Source organism: Hylobates moloch, unplaced genomic scaffold (assembly GCF_009828535.3).
Source record: "Hylobates moloch isolate HMO894 unplaced genomic scaffold, HMol_V3 SCAFFOLD_3, whole genome shotgun sequence".
Classification (NCBI taxonomy): domain Eukaryota; kingdom Metazoa; phylum Chordata; class Mammalia; order Primates; family Hylobatidae; genus Hylobates; species Hylobates moloch.
Window position 1 is genome coordinate 42,619,097 of NW_026652278.1, and position 15,602 is coordinate 42,634,698.

Below are 15,602 nucleotides of genomic sequence, written 5' to 3' on the forward strand. Positions count from 1 at the left end.
AAGAATTGCAACAGAGACTGTATAGTTGGCAAAGCCTAAAATATTCATTATTTGGCACTTTAAAGAACATATTTTCTGACCTCTGGTGTAGAAAACTTCCTGGTGCTGTCACTTCACACTGCTTGGCTGTAGCCATCTCCTTATTGCTAAGAGACATGGCAACCCCAAACAGCCATCTTCCTTTGTATTGTATGAAATACAGGGTAAGCTGTAGGAACAACAGAGAATGGTATATTGATAAGCAGGTTTGAATTTTCTTAAGCCACAAACTTGAGTGTGCAAAATAGATAATATTATTTTGTATAACTTAATTTACTTAACATTATAACATGCAATGTTAATTATTTCTAGAAAACTTCTCTGTTTTCTCAGTCTTTTCATGTTAAAATTCAGTTAATTCTGGATTTTCTCTATTGTCTTCCATCTCCTTTAGATAGCCTTTAGATAGCACCTGTGTGGGGTAGTCTACGTGGTATTCTGGCAAAGCCTGCCTCTCCTGAGATGTATCCTGCCTCTGGTTACTAGCACTCCAGCAATGTTCATTACCTCACCTGGTCTTGGGGCTTTCTCTTATAATGTACTTTTGTCACTTCTGCCGGATACCTGGGTTTATCAGTGCTCTGCTACTCTTGAACTCTTCTTGAGTGTGTGGAAACTTTGCACTGCTCTTCCACGTTTTCTCTGGGGTTGCTAGAGATGAGTAGAACACCCTGGCCTTCCCTGACCCTTCCCACCCGCCCCCCACCAACCTGGGATTCTTGGATAGGAACCAGGTCTGTCTGACAATGTCCTTGCATTTAATACTGTCATCCCGCCTCTTCCCATAGCCAGCTTCTTGAGTGGAAAACGTCCCCAAGCCTGCTACTGCTCCCCCTGCAGTGGTGTCTCTTGAGTTGGAAAAACAGGATGTCTTCTCTTTCAGGGCCGTGATCTGAGGCAGGCCGGGAGGAGGGAGGAGGAGGCATCTGGTTGATAGCCCTTTACAAAAGGAGCATACTTGTGCTTCCCAGCTCTGTGCATGCTCCAGCCAGCTCAAGTCCGACCTATTGGCTCTGTTTAATTCAGCAACTTCAGACTCTGGTTAGGCCAGATGGAAAATCAGTCCTGGAAAAACGAAAATGTGAAAAACTGTGGCAGAGAAGGTCATTCACTCCCTCATAAATCTAAACACACTAAGCCCATTGAAGGACTTGCCAGGAAAATGTGATTTTCAGTTTTCTCTTTGGGTTCAATTTATCTTTACTGCTAAGTAGTCAAGTTGAATTAGATCCAGAACCAGATACAATCCTACCCTTTTTCTTTGAAGGGAGGGACCCCAACCTTCCTGTCAGTGACCTAGCTAACCCATCCTAAAGACTGGTATTTCCTAAGTTAGAAATTCTAGCAGATCTTCTTTTAGGTTTCTGAACGAGGTGCACCCTAGGTTTCCTTTTCTCAGATGAATGAGTAATTGCATCTTTTCTGCAATGCCTCACTAAAGATGAGAAACAGTCACTCAGGATTGCATTTCACTTCATTGCGTTTTGCTTTTTGCAGATGGCAATTTTTCTGCATCTTATGATCTCCCTTGACCTGAAGCACAGCCCCATCTATCATCCTGACCATTCAAGTTTGTAGTTTTGAAAGATACATAATAGAATGGAATACAAGAAAGAGCACACCTGTCCAGGCGACTTGACCAAATGAATCCTCGTGTCAATGAGGGCATTAGAATAGGCCCTGGAATACCCGTACTTCCATGATATTACCAAAATTGCGTGCAAATATAAAACACACAAAGCATTCCCCAGGCTGTTATTGGCAGGAATCATAGTTCTTATCCTATGAAGATAGGAGCAGAATAGAAGAGTGTCCAGGTGTATTTCCTACCTGAATGGCAAAGTGGAAATTGATGTATAATTTTCCATATGGAAATAACTTGTTTCGCCACATTCATTTCCTCAATAAGGACAGATGCCCTAAGGTAGATTCCTTCAGGATGGAGTGAGAGAGGCCTTTTTTCAGCTCCCTGTGGTAGTCTCACTGTATCATCACAGAGTCTTTGCTATGCCTCCCTTCAAGAGATGGAGTTTGATGTTTTTTGCCTGGAATGTGAGTGGGACTTAGTAACTCACTTTCTAATGTAGAAAATATGGCAGAGGTGACAGCATGTCACTTACAAAGACTAGGACATAAAAGATACCTCTGGCTTCCTCTTTGCTCTCTTTGGGATCTCTTACTCTGGAAGAAGCTGGTTGTCATGTCATGAGAACACACAAGCAGTCCTATGGAGAGGTCCACATGGTAGGACCTGGGGCCTCTTGCCAACAGCCATGAGAGTGAGCCATGCTGGAAACAGCTCCTTCAGCCCCAGTCAAGCCTTCAGATGACACAGTCCTAGACAATATCTTAACTGAAACTGCATGAGAGACCCTGAGGCAGAGCCACCGAGTTAAACTATTCACAAATTCCTGACCCACAGACCTGTGAGATAATAAATGTTTGTTGTTTTAAATCCACAAAGCCAGAAATTATAGAGTAATTTGCTGTGCAGCAATGGATAATGGAGTCCCCCTTGGAGAATATTTCGTTGGTGGTGAAAATTTCATTCTATGAGTTATTTATGATGTATACCTTTATGTTGAATGGTCATTTTTTAAAAAAACTAGTCTGTTTTCACAAGGAATAGGACTGATAAAATAAATTTTCTTATTAGTTTATAATCTGAGCTGCTATAACTTGACCAGACATGTTCCTAGACAATTTAGTGGATACACTTAAATGTTCCCCCTATGGATTACTTGAGTAAACAAAGAGAAAGTGGGGTCCAGACTTATCAACCCACTTCATTGTAACAACAGAGTTAAAAGAATATTGTGGGGGTTTTAAAATATGCACGCAAATTCTTTGACACCCTTCCCATTGAGAGGTGGGAGTCTCTGCCCTCTCCCTGGGAATCTGAGCCAACCATAGTGACATGATTGTAATGAGTAGACGACTCTGTAGACAGCCCCAGCTGAGGTGTCAGTCAAGAGCCAGTATCAACAACCAGACACAGGAATGAATATACCTCCCAAAGAGTTTTGCCCCCAGTCATCAAGTAAGTTACTCCCCACTGTCAAGTCACCCCCAAGTTGTGACCCCATATATCATGGAGCAGAGACGAAGTATCCCCACTGTATTCTGTCCAAATTCTTGCCCCACAGAATCCAGAAACATAATAAAATAGTTGTTTTATGCCATTAAGTTTTGGGATAGTTTGTTACATGGAATACCAACCTGAACAGATGTATGGAAACAACTTTTCTTCACCTTTCAGATTAGTTGAAAACAATACAATTTGGAGACAAGAGCTAATTAGCAATTGAGTTAAGCTATGACCGTTAAAAAGACTTAACTTCAGGGCAAAATGTAAGGTTCAGTAGAAGGGTGGCAACATGAGAGCCCAAGTACAGAGACATCCGTATGGTTTTTGCTCTGTTGTTGTTTTCTTTTGCAAATTGCATATCCCTGAGGAGAACATTAAAGAGCTCATTAGGCAGTATAAATACAGCTAGACACAGTAAGCATAAATTTTACCTTTGAGTTTTTTCCCCCACTTAAAAAATATTTGCAATTACAAAAAAAATTCAAACAGAGAAATACAGGAAGTAATGAGACATCTAAGTTTTCTCCCCTACCACCCAGAATTCACCCAAAGTTAACATTTTTGGACATTTCGTAGATTTTATTTATTTATTTATTTATTTATTTATTTATTTATTTATTTATTTATTTTTGAGATAGGGTCTCACTCTGTTGCCCAGGCTGAAGTGCAGTGATGTTATCTTGGCTCACTGTAACCTCTGCCTCCTGGATTCAAGTGATCCTCCTGCCTCAGCCTCCCAAGTAGCTGGGATTACAAGCATGTGCCACCCCACCTGGCTAATTTTTGTATTTTTAGTAGAGACGGGGTTTCACCATGTTGGCCAGGCTGGTCTCGAACTCCTGGCCTCAAGTGATCCACCCGCCTCGGCCTCCCAAAGTGCTGGGATTCCAGGTGTCAGCCACCACGCCTGGCCGACATTTTTTACTTCATATCTATTCTTACTTAAGAAATAAGCTGCCGGATACATTTAGAGTTTCCTCGTCCTACCCAATTCCATTTTATCCCATCCCCAGAGGTAGCCACTATCCTGAAGTTAATGTTTCTCCCTTGCTTTCACCTTTTCATTACTTTAAACATAAATAGTTCTGAGGCTGGGCGCAGTGGCTCATGCCTGTAATCCCAACAATTTGGGAGGCCAAGGCAGGCGGATTACTTGAGCCCAGGAATTCAAGACCAGTCTGGGCAACATGGCAAAAGCCTGTCTCTACAAAAAATACAAAAAAAAATTAGCTGAGAGTGGTGGCATGCAACTGCACTCCCAGCTACTCTGGAGGATGAGGTGGGAGGATCATTTGAGCCAGGGAGATCAAGGCTGCAGTGAGCAATGATAGCACCACTGCACTCCAGCCTGAGTGACAGAGTAAGACACTTTCTCGAAAAAAAAAAAAAAGTTCTGAAAGTTATAAAGTTACCTTATAATTGCATTTATTGAGAGCTAGTTTTAATGATTCTGTCTTCATTCAATAAGTTGATTTGGTGAAGACAAGACAGACAAATGTTTGCTGTCTCATTTACTAATGGATTAAAACTTCTAGGATACGTGCTCTCCATCTAGTGGTAAAAACGGGATAACCCTAGGTGCACTTACGTCTGATATAGAGGAATGAACGCACACCAAGGGCCTTCTGTGGACAGGACACTCCTCTGATCTCTGTGTGGGAGACACAAATGAAGAGAAGATAGACTCTGGCCCTCAGGGTGCTAAATCTATGGAACATTGACCACGTGGTCAACAACCACATGAGGGACACAGAGGCCTAGAGAGGTCAAAGAAATTGCTCCAGGTCCAACAACAAGTAATTGGCAGAGCTGCAAGCCAAACTCTGACCTTTCTGACTTCGAAGCCCATTCTCTAAACTGTGATGCTTGATAGTACTTTTAAACATTATTTTCATATCGAAACAAGTATAGATTTCTTGTGGAGCAGAATATAAATTTTCATGAATTGTAAGGATTTAAGGGAAGAGCTTTCAAATAAATTTGGCCTGTTTCTTGGATGGCTCTAAACCCTCAAATCCAGGAGTTTCTGCCTTTAAAGGTCCCGGGGAGGAAAATGTTGAGAAGCCCTTCTTGGGGATGACCTTCTAGCATAGAGCGAGGGAAGGTTCAGAGCGGGAAGCATGGCACTTGAAAGAGCACCAGTAACAGTGATATTGAAAAATGTTAACACCTGGATCAGCTGCACACTGACTAATAGAAAACAGCATTGGCCAAATAGTCCAAACACTGAGCATAGCAAACAGCTTAGCTTTAACTATGCTTAGCATCTTCTTCCTGAAAAAAGAAGGCTATATGTCCTAGGTAAGGAACAGGGACCTAAAGAAGGGTGAAAATTTAATAAACTACCCACTGGAAATTTCTTTCACGGGTTCCAAACCTGCTCTTCCTCTTCTATTTTCCAGCCTTCATTAGTCTCCCAAATTAGGAACCTTAATGTCATCCTCGACTTAATTTCTCGATTGGACTAGAATCCAATCTTGATTTCTCCTGCTTACTTCATTGGTCCCCTGGTTGTACTTTGAGGGATAGAGAGAGAATTAAGTGTGCCTGGAGCAAAAAGACCAGAAAATATGAGTCCACTGAAAAGGAAATTTTCTAGATTGAAGAGCAGGTAGAATAAGTTGGGATATGGTTTGGGCAAAGAAGTGGTAAGAGCATAGTGAGTGAGGATGAGAACACACTCCTGCACACACTCAATCAGTGAGGTCAGAGAGCATAGGAGGAAAGGTCAGGTTACAGAGGGTGTGGAAGGCCATCTGCACAGCTTATGGTCTATTCTAAGGGCAGTTGGAAGCTGTTGGAGGATTTTAGGCAGAGGGGGAGGGGCATGTAGCAAGATATGATTCGTGTTTTCAAAAGGTTACTCTGACTGCAATAATGAATTCTAGGATAGCAAGACTGGAAGCAGCGCCAGGAAATTTTACAGATGTAGAGAAGCAAGACAGTGCTAGTTTGGATGGGAGCAGTGGTGAAGATGGAGACAAGAGAAGATATTTTGAATATGATCATAGGTAGAGTCCATAGGGAGCCCTCTGATATTAAGTAGTTCCACTTCACCTTACAGATGAGAACTTTGGGGTCCAGAGAAGTAAAGAAATGTTGTGTCACCATCTATAGATGGCAGAGCTACCACTCTGATGTGAGCTCTTGATTTCCAGCCTAAAACACTTCCCGTTATACCATACTACTTTATGTATTGTTTTATGTGTGCTCGCTGTTATTCTTCTGCCAGATTATAAATTTTCTGAAAGCAGAGAAGTTGCCTTAAACGTGAACAACTGATAAACTTTTTGTTTGCAAAGGCTATGGCCAAGGTACATTGTAGGTGAAATGTAGACATAGTCCTACAGTCCCAGGATCACTCAAACCCAGGCACATAGAGGAAGCTCACTGACATTTCTTAAATCAAAATGAAGTTGAATTACATGCAAAGGTTCCAGTCTGTGGAAAACCAAATCCCATTGGAGATTCAGACTCCAAGAGAAAGTTCAGATTCTTGCTTGAGTTATGAGAAGGGGAAATTCTAGAGGAAACCCACATTAGTTCTTTATGAAGGAGAAGGTAATTGCCCTTGCAGAAACTGTCCCAACTGAGCCCAAATTGGAAAGCATTTGCACACTCCCTTCCCTCAACTCAGGGAGGAGTTTTACATGGGCTTAGTGGAGGGTGCACATACCCTTCTTCAAGACCTGGCAATAGAGACTCTGATGGAAAGGGCAAATGGATTACAAAGAGCTCCAGGGAACTCTCTTTTCACTTCTGCCTCTAGACTGATAAAACAGCATTGGCTGAGGTATGATTTTGGGTGTTGTTTTTATCCAGAGGAATATGCAGAGCCAAGTAGAAGCCCAGGGGAAAGCAACTCTGGGGACTGGCTTCTTATACCTAGCTCTGGCTTAAACCTCTGGCTAAAATAAAGGAAAATGGGAGAGAAACATTGAGTTTATAAATGATTTGATCTGATTCACTAAGGTAAATGAGCAGAAAGGGATTAAGGATAAAACCAGATATAAATCATTATCAGAGATTAAGTCATAACGGGAAATAACAAGTGTTCATTTAACTCAGCCATTTCCAGTGTTATTTCATTCAGGAGTCCAAGCTTGACAGGAAACAACTGGAGAGAGGTACGGATTGGGTGCAGGTGAAGAAACCCTCTCCATCTGGGATAGTTGGCAGCATCAAACACAGCCATCTGGAAAATCTCTAATAAGAAGATGCCACTTGGTTTCAGAGAAAATGCCAAACATTTGTGTCTGTTATTAATCATGAAGTTATTGAAAATTAGCTTTGAGTAGCTTGGGTACCAATGATCAATGAATTAAAGGTCATTCCCTATATCTTATATTCGCCCTTTTTCTAGGTGTGTGCAGCGTTGGGTAAGGTCCTCCTTAGGACAGATCTATTTCCTTGTGCTTTCAGCCTCTCATTCTGTGTCCCTCTCCCTCTTTCTCTGGCACCTGTTGCTTTCTTGCTCCAATGAGGGTGTTTGGAACTCCTAACCAGGTTTGCCCACCGATCGATGTCCTATATTCCTAGATTATTCCTTTACTCTTCATTGATTCCACAAATCCTCCCACTTCCTCAGCACACTGATCTCATGAACCCATTTGGAGGAAAACAATCTGATTGACCTTATTTATGCTATGAGTTGGGTGACTTACGCATTAAGATATGCATTTTTCAAATGGATAGATCTTAATAGTGGGACAATGTGGGAACAAGGGCCACCCCTTGCATTTCTAATATTGTCATGTACTTTTTTTTATTGCCCTTATATAGTTTTTAATCACATAATTGTATAGTGAACTAGTTAATTTCTTTCTTTGAATTAGATGACAAGCTTAGGAGAGTAAGGCCCATGACTGTGTGCATTTCTCAGCCCAAAGCCCCATGACTAGGCCAAAAAGGAGACGAGGGAATACTTCTTGTATGAATGAATGAACGACAAATGAATGAATTGAATTTTCAAGTACAGGTAAGACAAATCTTTTTCATATCTGCTCCAAAGCACAAAAACCAACCAAACAAATAAGACCCTGAAATCGTGAAAATTGAAAGATTCTTGTAGGGAGCTAAACAATTGCTATTTTTTTTAAAATCATAGCACTGTGTAGAGATTTCTTGAAATTAAAAAAGGAGGAGAGGCTTCATTGGGGCTGACAGGTAGGTTCAAGGAAGCAAGGCCCAATTACTTAATACCCTTTGCTTTCAGGGCATCATTCTCCTCAGATAAGAAAATAAATCAATATCATTCATTCCCACCTCCTTCCCCACTGCTCTGATGAGACGAATGATTTGGAAACAGAACCTCCAGCCTGAGTCCTGTGTTTCCAGCTCCCCAACTGGCAATCCTGCCACCCACCCCTCCCACTCTTATCCCTTCCCCCATGCAGACCCTCTTTTTCTCTGGCTTCCTTGGTGATGAGATATGGGAGTGGGATGTTGTACATAACATTTGCCAATTTAGCATGAGCTCAGCCTGTGCTGCAGAGGTGTCCTTGTTCTGCCTGGGTTTCTATGAAAAGGAGATAATTTAGGTAAAAGTGCCTGGTGCATAGTAGGAACTCTTAACATGAGACTTCTTTTCCTCCTACCTTCTTAGTTCATTAAAACACTTCTGAACAACTGCTGCGCAGCAAACATCTCTGGCCTAAAAAAGAGGTTTAAATGTTCATAATTAATTAAACTGAAAGACAGTAAACTTGGATTAGAAATGTGCATATGTCTACATGTGAAAAGGAGCTAAGAAATTCTAAGTGGCAGTAGCCTGTAATTCCCGAGAGTGGAGGACTCTGAAAGAGGGTGATTTATCTTTGAGCATCACTCAGGTGCTTTTTTATAGAGTCCTGCTGTTGCTATGGAAATCGCGTCTGTAGAAATGTGTGCAAATCTAGAATAGATTGCCAGTTGCATAAATAGGGAAGTGTGGGCAAGGGGCAGGCAGACTGACACCTGTCAGTCTCCAGCACTGGTCCTGAAGAGAAAGAATTGGAATGTGATTGAGGAACATGGAGAGAGTGCTGTGAGGCAGGCACCACCATAGACAGCTCAGTGTCTGAGGGACTCCAAGACCATCTAGAATCTCCAATCTCCACTCTACTACTTAGGGTGACATTATTATGTCTGTTATCTTAGCGTTTCTAATGGAATAATAAATAAATAATGCTATTAATATAGCATCCCCTTTCACTGTCAATGTTACCCTGGTTTAGTTGATAAACCGAATAGTCACACGATCACTACAGAATATAATTTTCCTTATAAAATGAAAAAAGCCAACTGGAAATGATCCTGTAACACCTTTGATGATATTTTATGCACAGGGCTTAAGTCATTTATAAAGTTATTTTCCAGGTAAGAACTATGTCTCCCTTTCTCTGCACTTCTCCCACAGCTTCAATTGAACAGCTATGCTTTATATCCACCCCCAGAAAGGAACAATTATCTTTTATCATCTCACAAGGAAAAACGAAATTGTACTGAGTCACGGAACTGGAGATCTGCTAGGCTGTCTCACTAGTGAAGTGACCAGCTCTTACATATCAGCCTTCCAGACTACATATTTCAAATTTGCACCACAAGGAAAAAATAAATGACTGCCTATAGTGAACCCTATGAGGGTGGACCATTCAGTTTCTTGCTGTGAGCAACTTAAATAAAAAAGTGATGTGTTGAAAGGACACTGGAGACATACAGAATCCTTGGGGGGAGGTTGGAGAACCAGATATAGACAGTGACAGGCAAAAAGTGGGCCTGGGCAGCTAGACCACAGCCAAGATCAATGTCACAGTTGTCCTATTCAGACACTGAATGCCTCTGCCAGTGGGCATTGAACCCCACTGGTCCACCATGGTGGGCACCGTGACCATGACTGCCCCACAGACTGGCTAGTGTTGCCACTTTTGCTGCCACTAACAGATGGATAATCCATGATTCCTCCTTCTTTGCCTAATTAGCTTCTGATTCTAAGCCCCAGATGTGTGCATCTGATGGGCCAAGCCTACTCTGGGTGCGTAGGCTTTAGTAGCAAGCAAGGCTGGAAGAGTGAATATCAGCAATTTTCGGCTTCTACAGAAGAAAGTGGTTTTTGTCTACAATCACAGGAAATAAATTATTTATTTATTTATTTTAAGACAGGGTCTCACTGTGTCACTCAGTCTGGAGTGCTGTGTCACAATCATAGCTCACTGCAACTTGGAACTCCTGGGCTTAAGCAATCCTCCTGCCTCAGCTTCCCAAATAGCTGGGACTACAGGTACACATCACCATACCTGGCTATTTATTCTTATTTTTTATTTCTGTAGATACAGGGTCTTGCTACGCTGCCCAGGCTGGTCTCGAACTCCTGGCTTCAGGCAATCTTCCCACCTTAGCCTCTCAATGTATTGGGATTACAGGCATGAGCCACTGAGCCCAGCCAGAAAGAAATTCAAATGCTCCACAGCCTAAATATATCTGCTACATGGGGAGATGATGAGAATTAAATCTGAGAATGTCAAGGGCCTCTATATATAGTTTTCAGAAATAAGATCTCTTAATGTCTATCGAAATCAATGTCAAATGTTTCAAAATAAGGCCTTAAAGCAGGAGTCTCTCAGATTTCTAGAAAGGGGAGATAATTTTTAATTGTCCATGGCTTTGGGTCTAAGGCTAAAAGAGGAAAGGGAAAGGAGGAAGAAAGGCTACTACTTAAAATTCCTGGGGACAGGGAAGTTCACAGTCCTGGATGGAAGAAGGGGAACATCTGCCAATTTTGCACCATCATCTGCCAGAAATTCCAAGCAATCACAGAGAAAGGATGTAATGGAAGGATGGAAAGGTATTGAGCTGAGGTCCAGAATTCTAATCACAGAGAGAAGGTAAGAATGTGGCCCATAGTAGAGGAGAAGAATACCATGGTGAGCTGAGTGTCACAAGCGAGTGGTGTTCTCCAGAAATCTTGAGCACCTGGGTGGTTCATGCACCAGGCTGTGACTCAGAGGCAGGCTTTAGGAAAGAGGGACACATGGGTGATGATTTGAGCCAAAAAACACAGGAAGGGTCATCTAATTATGGGACAGGCCAGCTGTCAGGGCAAGAAAATTTGTCAATGTGTCACTTTGCCCGCAAGCAATAGAAACCCAATGCTAATTAGCTCAGGCAAAAAGAGAATTTATTGGAGGAATAAGGGGGTGCCTCATATAACTGCCAACAAAGCGGAGAAGGGGCAGCTCTGACCCAGTGATCAAATGTCCCCAGGGCTGTCTCTGTCTCTCATCTCTACTTCTCTCTGAAGAGCAGAGGCATCCCTACCTTGAATCGGGACCAGCATTCAACCCATCGGGGAACAGGATTGTTCACAGGGCTAAAGTCTTATGTCCGGTGGCTTCTACCTCCAGAGGGGAGATGCTCCTCTTCTTTTAGTTCCAACTCTGTGGAAATAATCTAATGAGCCTGGCCTCCCCAGGTCAGATGTCCCAGTTTAACTTTCTGACCATTTTAAAAGGCAATTGCTAGTTGTAGGCAAATAGCTAACATTGTTACCTACTCCTGTGGTGATCGATTGTGGATAGAGAGGTGGAGTCCTGATCAATCCACCTTGGGTTCATTCTCCTCTGGATCTGTCAGACACGCATGTAACAGGGCCGTGTAAAACAGACACAGCCCTGGAGTTTCATCTCCCTGAGTCCTTGCTGTTCTCAGAGAAGGAAAAATCACTGCGAGCTTCAGTTGGTGTCTGTTACATCCAAGAATCTGGATGGGAATTGGAGCACAGAGATTTTTCCTGGGAGGAAACAGGTATGAGCCCCAATATTATATACCGTGTTTTGCCATTCCTGGTAATAAGGCAGTTGGCTTGAGAGAACAGTATTACCGGGAGCCCCTGAAGGGCCGGGACAATGCCTCATCACTGCTGAGTATATCCCAGGATGCTTGTGAGCAATCCACGATGGTGGGGTTGAAGGGAGCTTTTTACAAACTTGATCTTATAAAGTGCTGGTGAGCATGGGCAAGTGCCCACTGTGCTGACCTGACAATGGGGAGGACTTGAGCTTAGGGAGGCCCTGTGGCAGGGACGACAGGCACCAAAGCTCCCTAAGAGCCAAGGATGTTGGTTGTTGCTTGGAACTGTCAAAATGTAAAGGTAGCTTACCTTTCCTGCCTACTGGTCGCTCCTAGATAACACATCTAAGGCCACCCAATTCACATTTGAAAAGGAAAAACGTGGTCAGTCTCTGTTTACATCCCAAGCAACTACCATGAGGGATTCTTGATGGCACTGACTTAATCGTACAGTTGTTTTGATATCACACAGACAACCACAGTTTTTAGTTTGGAAAAAATTTATGTGTGCATTGACCCGACGCCAGCTGATGGCAGCTTCATCTCCTGGCCTAGCTGGGCTTTGCTGAAACCAGACCCTAAAAAGTATACTTATGATATTAAACTTGTGTTTCTTAGTGTTGGAAGAATTTTCACTTTCTAAACAGAGCTGGATAAGTGGAAAAGGACAGTGGGAAACTCCTGAAAAATTGTAGTTGAGTTTATGCTTCACTGCTCATTAGAGCAGAGACTGGCATCCGCCTCCTAACTTGTATGTGCCACTGAACATTTTATGTGAAGTTCTGTTTCAGGGACTCAATTAAACCTGTGTTTCACCCAGCTCTCTCTACATGATAAGTCATGGTCTAACAGCCTTCTTCCATGGCAAAATAAAGCTCCATGAGTGGATTCAACCATCATTTGCTACTTGAAAATGCCTCAGAGTCATCTTTTCCTATTTCTACCTTTACTTAAGTTTCTGTCTTTTGGACACATTCTTAATTTTTTTAATTAAAACTCTATCCTTTTAGGGATATATGTCAACATATCAACTGCTTTGTCACATTCTTTGCTAATGCCAATGTCATCAGAATTTAAAAAGCTGAAGTGAGGAACTGCGTTTTGGAATGAAAGCCACGTGAGCAGTAAGGGCAGCCAGCCAGAACCTTCTGGGGAAGCGAATGAAAGCAGAACTGTGGTGGAAGCGTTTAAATCCCCTTTACAGTTCCCATCATCCTCCCCCATTTCCCAGCCTCTAGGGCCGACTGGAACAAAGGTGGTGTCATATTCCCTGGGCACACTGCCTGCCACTGCACTTTTGTTTTTTCCAGTTTTTTTTTTTTTTTTTTTTTTTAGAGCAGTTTTAGGTTCACAGTAAAATTGAGAGGAAGGTACAGAGACTCCTTTCCTATATACTCCCTGCCCCAACACAGGCACAACCACCCCCATGACCAGCACTCCCCACCAGAGCAGTGCATGTGTTACATCGTCACATCGTTATCATCCAAAGTCCATAGTTTACACTTGGGTTCATTCTTACTGTTGTCCATTCCACAGTTTGGACAAATATATGATAACATGTATCCTCCATTGTAATATCATACAGAATATCTTCTTCCACTGCTCTTAAAATCCTCTCTGGTCTGCCTATTTAACCCTCTCTTCTCCTGACCTCTGACCTCCATTGATGTTTTCATTGTCTCCACAGTTTTGCCTTTTCCAGAAGATTCTACAGTTGGAATCATGCAGTATGGACCCTTACTGGATTGGCTTCTTTCACTTAGTCATGCGCATTTAAGTTTCCCTGTGTCTTTCCATGGCTTGAAATGATAGCTCATTTCCTGCCACCATACTTTCAGTGTAAGCACCAAGTTTTCATTCTTCCTGCCCCCACCTTGACAAAGCATACATCTTAGAATCATTTCCTTGCCACCAACTTCCCCTGTGTGGGTGAGAGAAAATCAGATTACACACCAAAGTCTAAACATCGTGCTTCTCCACTGGTTTCCTGGTACCCAGTGTCCTCCTGGGCTTCGAGATTTCCTGTTTGAAAACCAAATGTGTTTGCCACCTTGCGGTCTGTATTTTTAAATTTGTTTTTAGCCCAATATTGTTATCAATAAATTCATTGCCTAGGGCCATAAGTGTAAGTGTGCGCCACGTATTTGTCCTTGTTTGGGATTTCCATTCCGTTTAACAATGATGGTTAAAGTTACGAGGCTATTCATATTGGACATTTGTACATCAGAAATACAGAAATGTCTCTCAAAACCCTGCATATCAGAATAGTTAGCAGCAGCATGTGGAAAAGTATCCAAGAAGCTATTTCATTTCCATGGCAGCCAGGACCCAGATACGAAAGCTTTATAGATTAAAATCAATGCCTGAATTGCATTCAGAAAGCCTGAATTCCCTGTCAGACTTCAGGACCAGCGGCTCAATGTGATAAATGAGGTGGAGGGCTGCATCCAGGCAAGGGAGTGCGTGCCGCATTAGCCAGCACTTTGGATCCTTTTTCAAGGCAAATACCAAATGGAACGAATTACTGGGAAACAGCAAATGAATGTCAAGAATTTGAGATGCGGGGGTTATAATTTACTAATTACTGGGAAAAGATGAACACAAAGTCAATGTGTGAAAGAATGTGGTGGGGGGAAGGCTAGATCAGGGAGACAGAGAGTGAGCTGCACAGAAGGCTGCTCCTGTTTTCTGTTTTGATAAAAAGAGATGGATTTTAGAGGCATAGATACCTGGTTGAACTCCCAGCTTGGTCATTACCAGACTGTGTCATAAATTGTAATTAGCATGAAAAGATAAGTATATGAACACCAAGCCTCATACCTGGCACATAGTGGGCAGTCAATAAATGTTTAATCTGCCTTTTCCCAGATTCCATTCTATTCTTTTCTTATTTAGCAAGCAATCTCAGCACTAAGTCATAACGGACTTTGTACAATGATTCAGTGTTGGAGAATGAGCCTACCTTCCTCCCATGGCAGGTCACTGATATTCAAAGACAGTGAAGCAAAGATGCAGAATTGAGAAACTTGCAGAAATACTATCACAAAGACTGGGTTCACTATAAAACTGCATACATATTATGACGTTTTGATGGCTGTACAGATGTGTCACATGGCAAAATAATGGACCATGGTTTTATTCTCCAGTGCTCTTGCCTCTCTTTTGTGACACTAATGCATTCTCTGAGCCCAGTGGGAGCTAGGCAGAGTAGTCTATCAATCAGATGCTCCCAACAGGGCTACAGCTCTCAAGCAGCCAAGACAGGGACTTCCTAGGGTCTCCTCTCTGCCACCAGGGATAGGAAGGATATCATCTGAAGGGGAACCATGGAGTAATTGAGCAAGATGTGGAAAAGCAGCCAAGAGACACAGATGCTTATGCTGGACACTTGCCAAACAGTTGTGCAAAATGAAGGGGTCAGACTAGAGCATCACTTCTTTCCCTATTTTTACTAGTTCTTTAAGAGACTGTGTAAGGGGAATATACACTCCCCTCCCTTTCTCGGTACTAGTGCCCTCGATTTTTGGATGTGGATATGGGTACTCAGAATGCAGACCACACTGGCCAGTCTTCCTTGCACCTGTGCCATGTGATGAGGTTCTGGACAATGATATGAAAGCATAGGTAATGTGTGCAACTCCTTGGAAGT

At 42.5% G+C, this 15,602-nt stretch overlaps 1 long non-coding RNA gene across 1 annotated transcript; it reads right to left on the minus strand.

Annotated features, from left to right (window-relative positions):
- Window positions 1–6,883: 6,883 nt before the first annotated feature.
- LOC116478710 (uncharacterized) lies at window positions 6,884–14,944 on the minus strand. The gene is made up of 3 exons (XR_004250819.1): window positions 14,916–14,944; window positions 8,725–8,780; window positions 6,884–7,333 (listed from the first exon to the last, which is right to left on the minus strand). It is a non-coding gene; the product is annotated as an uncharacterized LOC116478710 (long non-coding RNA).
- Between the last annotated feature and the right edge of the window lie 658 nt (window positions 14,945–15,602).